Source organism: Echinops telfairi, unplaced genomic scaffold (assembly GCF_000313985.2).
Source record: "Echinops telfairi isolate 266 unplaced genomic scaffold, ASM31398v2 ScPeMD7_7457;HRSCAF=8495, whole genome shotgun sequence".
Taxonomy (NCBI): domain Eukaryota; kingdom Metazoa; phylum Chordata; class Mammalia; order Afrosoricida; family Tenrecidae; genus Echinops; species Echinops telfairi.
The window spans coordinates 2,135,858-2,143,824 of NW_022111357.1; the positions used below are offsets into that span (position 1 = coordinate 2,135,858).

The 7,967-nt window shown below is 42.6% G+C and overlaps 1 pseudogene; it reads left to right on the forward strand.

Annotated features, from left to right (window-relative positions):
• Positions 1-1,922, forward strand: part of LOC101642459 — a 3,247-nt pseudogene extending 1,325 nt beyond the window's left edge.
• The last annotated feature ends 6,045 nt before the right edge of the window (positions 1,923-7,967 follow it).

Here is a 7,967-nt window from a genome sequence, read left to right on the forward strand (position 1 = left end):
CAGCAGCGGGCTGCCCAAGGTGGCCGTCCACCATCCACTGTGACCACCTGATGGAGGCCCAGCTCGGGGGTGACAAAGACCTGAGCTGAGCCAAGGACATAAACCAGGAAGTATAATTTCCTGGCAACTGCAGGTGCCAAGTACTGTGTGGGCTTCTGGCGGCCTGGCTCAGGAATCATCCACCAGATCATTCTGGAAAACTACGCGTACCCTGGGGTTCTTCTGATCGGCACTGACTCCCACACCCCCAATGGAGGGGCCCTTGGGGGTATCTGCATTGGGGTTGGGGGTGCTGATGCGGTGGATGTCATGGCCGGGATCCCATGGGAGCTGAAGTGCCCCAAAGTGATTGGTATGACGCTGACCAGCTCCCTCTCTGGCTGGAGCTCCCCCAAAGATGTGATCCTGAAGGTGGCGGGCATCCTCACTGTGAAGGGGGGCACGGGTGCCATCGTCGAGTACCACGGGCCCGGCGTCGACTCCATCTCCTGCACTGGCATGGCGACAATCTGCAACATGGGTGCAGAAACCGGAGCCACCACCTCTGAGTTCCCTTACAACCACAGGATGAAGAAGTACCTGAGCAAGACGGGCTGGGCAGACACTGCCAGTATTGCCGACGAATTCAAGGAAAACCTGGTGCCCAACCCCAGCTGCCATTATGACCAGCTGGTAGAAATTAACCTCAATGAGCTGAAGCCACACATCAATGGACCCTTCACACCTGACTTGGTACACCCTGTGGCCGATGTGGGTATAGTGGCTGAGAAGGAAGGGTGGCCCCTGGACATCCGAGTGGGTCTTATCAGCAGCTGCACCAACTTGAGCTACGAGGAGCTGTGAGCTACGAGCTGCACCAACTTGAGCTACGAGCAGCGGTGGCCAAGCAGTCGCTGGCCCACGGGCTCAAGTGCAAGTCCCAGTTCACCATCACGCCAGGTTCTGAGCAGATCCGGGCCACCATCGAGTGGCGAGTGGCATGGCTACGCACAGACCCTGAGAGATGTGGGCGGCATCATCCTGGCCAATGTCTGTGGCCCCTGTATTGGTCAGTAGGACAGGAAAGACATTAAGAAGGGAGAGAAAAACACTATTGTCACTTCCTTCAACCGGAACTTCACTGGCCGCAACGATGCCAACCCGAGACCCACGCCTTTGTCATGTCCCGGGAGATTGTCACAGCCATCGCTGGCACCCTCAAGTTCAACCCAGAGACTGACTTCCTGACAGACAAAGACAGGAAGAAGTTCAAGCTGGAGGCCCGGGTGGCAGACGAGCTTCCCTGCACGGAGTTTGACCCTGGTCAGGACACCTACCAGCACTCCCCCAAGTACAGCAGTGGACAGCGGGTGGACGTGAGCCCCACCAGCCAGCGTCTGCAGCTCCTGGAGCCTTTCCACAAGTGGGACGGCAAGGACCTGGAGGACCTGCAGATCCTCGTGAAGGTCAAAGGGAAGTACACCACTGACCACATGTCAGCTGCCAGCCCCTGACTCAAGTTCCGCGGGCACCTGGACAACATCTCCAATAACCAGTTCTTTGGCGCCATCAACATTGAAAACCGCAAGGCCAACTCCGTGCGCAATGCTGTCACCCAGGAGTTTGGCCCCGGCCCGGACACGGCCTGCTACTACAAGAAACATGGCATCAGGTGGGTGGTGGTGGGAGATGAGTACTACGGTGAGGGCGCAAGCAGGGAGAGCGCAGCGCTGGAGCCCCGCCACGTCGGGGGCCGGGCCATCATCACCAAGAGCTTCGCCAGGATCCACGAAACCAACCAGAAAAAACAGGGCCTGCTGCCCCTCACCTTCGCCGACCCCGCTGACTACAGCTAGATCCAGCCCGGAGACAAGCTGACCATCCAGGGCCTGAAGGACTTTGCTCCCGGGAAGCCCCTGAACTGCATCATCAAGCACCCCTGAGGAAAGTGTTCTTGTGCCCGACCATTTCACTGGAGGCTAAAGGGGTTTAGAGAACCATTTGATCTTAAAGAAAATAAGAGTCACAATTCAGTGGCAAATAAATAAGTTGATAGATAGATAGATAGATAGATAGATAGATAGATAGATAGATAGATAGATAGATAGATAGATAGATAAATAGAAGTTTCCATCACTCCCTCCTATTTGCTCTGTTATTATTGTTGGAGTCATTGAGTCAGTTCTCACAGCAACCATAAATATAACGGAATGGAACACTGCCCAGTCTTGTGTCACCCTCGCAGTTGTTCTGTTCAAGGCCATTGTTAACGGCCACAGTGTCACTCCAGCACCTTGAGGGACTTACTCTTTTTCTCTGACCCTCTACTCAGCCAAGCGTGATGTCCTTTTCCAGGAACTGGTCTCACACCAATGTGTGTGAGACAAAGTGCCACCATCCTGGCTTCTAAAGAGCAGTCTGACTGTACTTCTTCCAAGAGAGACGTTTTGTTCTTTTGGCGGTCCGTGGTTTGTGTTTCAAGACGCTTTGCTAACACCACGATTCAGATTTCTCAATCCTTCTCTGGTCTTCCTTATTCATTGTCGAACTTTCACATGCATATAAAGCAACAGGAAAATACACGCTGACTGATTTCTTGACTACTGCATCCATGAATGTTGATTGTAGACTAAAGTAAAATAAATTCCTTAATAACTTCTATTTTTCTCCATTTATCATGATGTTGTCTATTGGTGAGGATTTTTGTTTACAGAGAGTTATATGGAAGTTATAACTCATAAGGAAGGCTGTAGTCTTTGCTTTTTATCAGTGACAGCTTGTCCTCCTGGCTTTCAGAATGCAGGGTTGTGTAAGCTGCATATTGCAGGTTGTTAGGAAGCCTTACCTCAATCACAAGGCTGTATTTGTCATATAGTTCAACTTCTTGTATTATTTGTTCAGGATATATATTAAGTATGGTGAAAGAATAGAACGCTGACAAGAATTGTTCCTGATTTTAAGCTTTATAGTATCCCCTGGTTCTGTATGAAAGACTGTGCATGAACACAATGAAGTGTTCTGGAATTCTCATTCTTCACAATCCACAATTTGTTATGATCCACACAGCTGATGCCTTTGTATAGTCAATGAAACACAAGTCAACGTCTTTCCAATATTCTCTCTATTTTAAGTCAAGGTCCATCTGACACCAGCAATCGTATTAAGCCAGGGTTGCCTAGAGAAACAAATCCAGTGACATTCATATATGAAAGAGCTTTATATCAAGGACTAATTACATATCAAGAAAACATCCCAGCCCAGTCCAGCTCAAGTCCGTAAGTCCCTGTTCAGACTCACGCAGCCACATGCAATGATGCAGAATGCAGGGACATCACAGGCCAGTGTGTGCAAAACTGTGTAGAACCAAATTTGGTGGGAAATATGGCAGAGCTCCAGCAGCTCTCAGGGTGGCCAGCAAGCAGGAAGGTGAAGGCAGACAGAGAGGGGCTGGCCTCCAGAGAGCAATATATCCCAGTCGCATCTCTAAGGGAGGTCATCAGGCTGAGAACTCACTGACAGGCTAAACTCCACCACGTCTTCTTACAGGTGCCATGTTGGCACCAAAAAAACGATCACAGCAATGATATCCCTTGTTTCACAATCTCTTCTGTATCTGACTTGTATTTCTGGCAGTTCCCTATCTATGTACTACTGCAATCAGCTTTGAATTATCTTCAGCAACATTTTACTTGCATGGGATATTGATGATATTGTTTGATAATTTCTGTATTCTGTTGGCCATCTTTTTTTGGAATAAAGATCTCTTCCAATTGGTTGTCCAGGTTATTTTTCCTCCAAATGTTTTGGTGTAGATTAGTGAGTAATTTCAGAGGTGCATCAGTGGATTAAAACATTTCAATTGGCATTGTCAGGGCAGCTTGGACTTCTCCCTTCAATACCATAAATTCTTGATTATAATTGTATGTTCTGGAAATATATCCATATATATATATAATAAAGTATATTATGTGTATGCTCAAGTGTGGGTGTGGAAATATCCTCTGACAAACCTGTATGTGCTTTTGAGTATAGTTACGTCACCTACCCATACCTGTTCAAATTGCAAGTCTGCCTATGTATCCACTTATATTTTTGTTATTACTAATGTTGTTGCAGGGTTATGCATGTAATAGTACTTATCTTTGTTCTCTGAAACATCTCTTAATGTGTTTCTTCACTTTATTCATATTGTGCTGATCTCACTGTATTTTGTCTTTTCTTTCACACAAATTAATGTGTCTACTGTCTAATTGGTGATTTTCCCTTCCTTCTCTCTCATTCTTGATAGCTACCAAATAATGTCACTCTGTGTGAAAGCCTTTCCTTGACCTTTTTTTTTTACTTGACCTTTTATAATAGTGATCTCATACAATATTTATCCTATTGTGGTTATTTATTTCATTCAACATTATGCCCTCCAGGTTAATCCACATTACAAGGTTGTTCCGTGGATTCATCATTATTCTTTAACATTGCATAGTATTCCATTGTGCATATGTACCATAGTTTTGTATCCAATCTTCCATTGATGGGAAGGTAGATTGTTTCCATCTTTTTGCTATTGTGACTAATACTTCAATAAACATAAATGTGCATGTATCTATTCATTTTCTGGCTCCTATTTCTCTAGGATATAAATGCAGTAATGGTATTTCTAGATCAAATGGTATTTTATTACAACTTTTAAGAAAGTACCATACAGTTTCCCACTGTGGCTGTACCACTTTACAGTCCCACATCAGAAATAGTGCCCATATTGGATCCTGACATGTGGGGAAAGGGCAAGTATGGTAGTAAAGGCTAAGTGGAAGCCATTAGAACTGCCTCTACTAGAAAAATAGTAAGCTAAAGCAATACTAAACTCTTGGAGGGATTACAGGGGTTCGTGCCGCCATCAAGGACTTGAAGAATGCAAGGAAAATGATCCCCACCACATCCCCATTTAACTCACCTATTCGACCTGTGCCAAAAACAGACGAATCTTGGATAATGGATGTGGATTATCATAAACTTAACCAGGTGGTGACTCCAACTGCCACAGCTGTTTCAGATGTGGTATCATTGCCTGAGAAAATTAATACTTCTCCTGACACCAGGTATGCAGGTACTGATCTGACCAATGCCTTTTATCCGATTCCAATTCTAGAGGATCACCAAAAGTAGTTTGCCTTCAGTTCACTTGCACAATTCTCCCTCAAAGTTATATCAACTCTCCAGCACTGTCATAATTTAGTCCTTTCCCTTCCACAAAATGCCATAGTGGTTCATTAGATTGACGATATTATGCTGGTTGGGCCTAGTAAGGAAGAAGTATAACTGACTCTGGACTTATTGGTCATCTGTGTGCTAAAGGGTGACAAATTAACATGACAAAAATTCAAGCACCTTTCATCTCAGTAAAATTTCTAGGGGTTTGGTGGTGTGGAGTTTGTTGAGATAGTTCAACTAAAGTAAAGTACTTGCATCTGGCCTCTCCCACAACTGAAAAGGGGGGACAGTGTCTGGCGGGCTTCTCTGGGTTTTAGAGGCAATCAATCCCTCATTTGGGTGTGCTGTGGCTTATCAAGTGATTCAAAAAGTTGCTAGTTTTGAGTTGGGCCTCCGAAGCAAGAAGTTCAAGCTGCCATGCAAGCTGCTCTGCCACTTGGTCCATATGCTCCAGTTGATTCAATGGTCTTTGAGTGTCAGTGACAGATAAAGATGCAATTTGGAGCCTTTGGCAGGCCCCTGTTGGTGAATCACATGGTGATTCACCCTTAGAAAAAACTTTTTTACAGCTTTATTGGCATATAATTCACATATTATACAATTCAGTAATTCAATCACACCAAGAAGAGTTATACAATCATCACAATGTTTTAAAACATTTCCTCATTCTCCCCATTTCCCACAACCTCCACTGACATGAACCCAAAGAATCATTAATTCAGTTACTGTCTACTGATTTGTTTATCCTGGATTTCATATTCAGGAAAACATTTAAACAAACAAAAAAGTTCTTGAGCCTCATTTATTCATTTTTTTTGCCTCATTGACTATCTTATCCTTCTTTAAATTGTGAATTACGTACAGGTTTATATATCAGATCCTCATTTTTGGCATTCACCATTTGAAACAATGTATCAAATCTCCAAATGGTTTGCTCTGTTTCCCTCCCCTTTCCCCCTTCCTTTCTTATCCACCTCCCTCTTGTATTTTATCCTCCCCTTTACCAAAATGAACACCTATCTACCCTCTAGTATATTGCTTCCCTTTTCTACGCTTCGCTCCCACATATGATAACTATCAAAGTCTGTTTCTTTTGGTATGAAAACCTTATCTTGATTTTTTTTAACAGTAGTCTCATAGAATACTTGTTCTTTGTTTTCAACTAACTTCATTCGATTTAATGTCCTATAAGTCCATCCACGTCATGAGCTGTTCACAGTTTCATCATTATTCTTTAACAATGTGTAGTATTCCATTGTCTATGCACCAAGTTCATTTATCCATTCTTCCACCGGTGGGCATTTAGGTTGTTTCCATGTTCTTGCTATTGTGAATAGTGCTGTGATAAGTGTGTGTGTGTGTGTGTGTGTGTGTATTTGTGCTATACAATTTTTTCTACAGTGTATATACTAAGTAGCACCACTGCTGGGTCAAATGTGTAAGTGCCATGTTTTGCTCTCCATAGTGATTGAATTAATTTACACTCTCACTAACAATGTGTAAAGGTTCCAGTCCCTTAGCATCCCCTCCAGTCTTTGTTGTTTTGTTTTTTAATATTTGCTATCAATACTGGAGAAAAGTGATATACATTGTCATTTTGAATTTCATCTATTAGATGACTAGTGATTAAAAGCATTTCTTCATGTTTGTGGCCACTGGAATGTCTTATTTGGTAGACCAATTGTTCGTGTCCTTTATTCATTTTGCAATTGGGTTATTTGTCCTTTTTTTTTTCCTTTGGTGTTGAGGTGTTGAAGTTCTCTACAGGTGTTGAAATTTTAGAGATGAGTCCCTTGAGTGATATGTCATCGCCACACACACACTCACACACACACACATACACACACACAGTCTGTGGGTTTTCTTCTTACTACTTTGTTGAGTTTTTTTGAATACATTTCTTATTTTTTTAGGAGATTCTATTCATCTACACTGTCTTCAACTGTATGTATTTTTCATTATGTTTGCTAGTGTGTTCATATCATGTATTTGGACCCCTATACTTAACTCTACTTTTTCATTCATTACTTATATAATAGTTCTATATTTATATTTGAGTCTTTAATTCATTTTAGTTTTTGTATATGAAGTGAGATATGAGTTCTGATTAATTCTTCTGCAAAGTGAAATCCAGTTATGTGAGCACCATTTATTGAGATTATTGCTTCTGCATTTTTTTATCCTTTATTGAAAATTAATTCTGTGTGAATACATACATTAATCTCTATGTTTCCTATTCTGCTCAATTGGTCTATGTGTCTCTTGCTGTGCCAGCACTAGGTTGTTTTGCCTATCATAGATGTAGAGTATGTTTTGAGAATGGGAAGTGATAGGCCTCTTATTTTGTTCTTCTTCAGTTGTACTTTACTTATCCTGGGTCTCTTTCCTTTCCATACAAAGTTTATGATCAGTTTTTCCATCACTTTGAATAACAATGGTGGGATCTGGATTAAGATCGCATTGTATGTATACATCACTTTGGCTAGTATTGACATTTCCACAATATCAAGTCTTCCTATCAATGAATATGGTATGTTCTTCTATTTATGTAGGTTATTTGGGGTTTCTTGTAATGGCATTTTGTATGTTTCTTTGTACAATTCTTTTATTTCTCTGGTTTGGTTTATTACAGGGATGGACCTAGAGGAAACCTTTAGGGTTGCTATTATGAATGGTATTGTTCCCTTGGTTTCCTTTTCTGAACTCTTGTTGTTAGTACACAGGGATTCAATTGATTTTTCTTTGTTGCTCTTGTACCACATCATGATGCTGAATCTTTC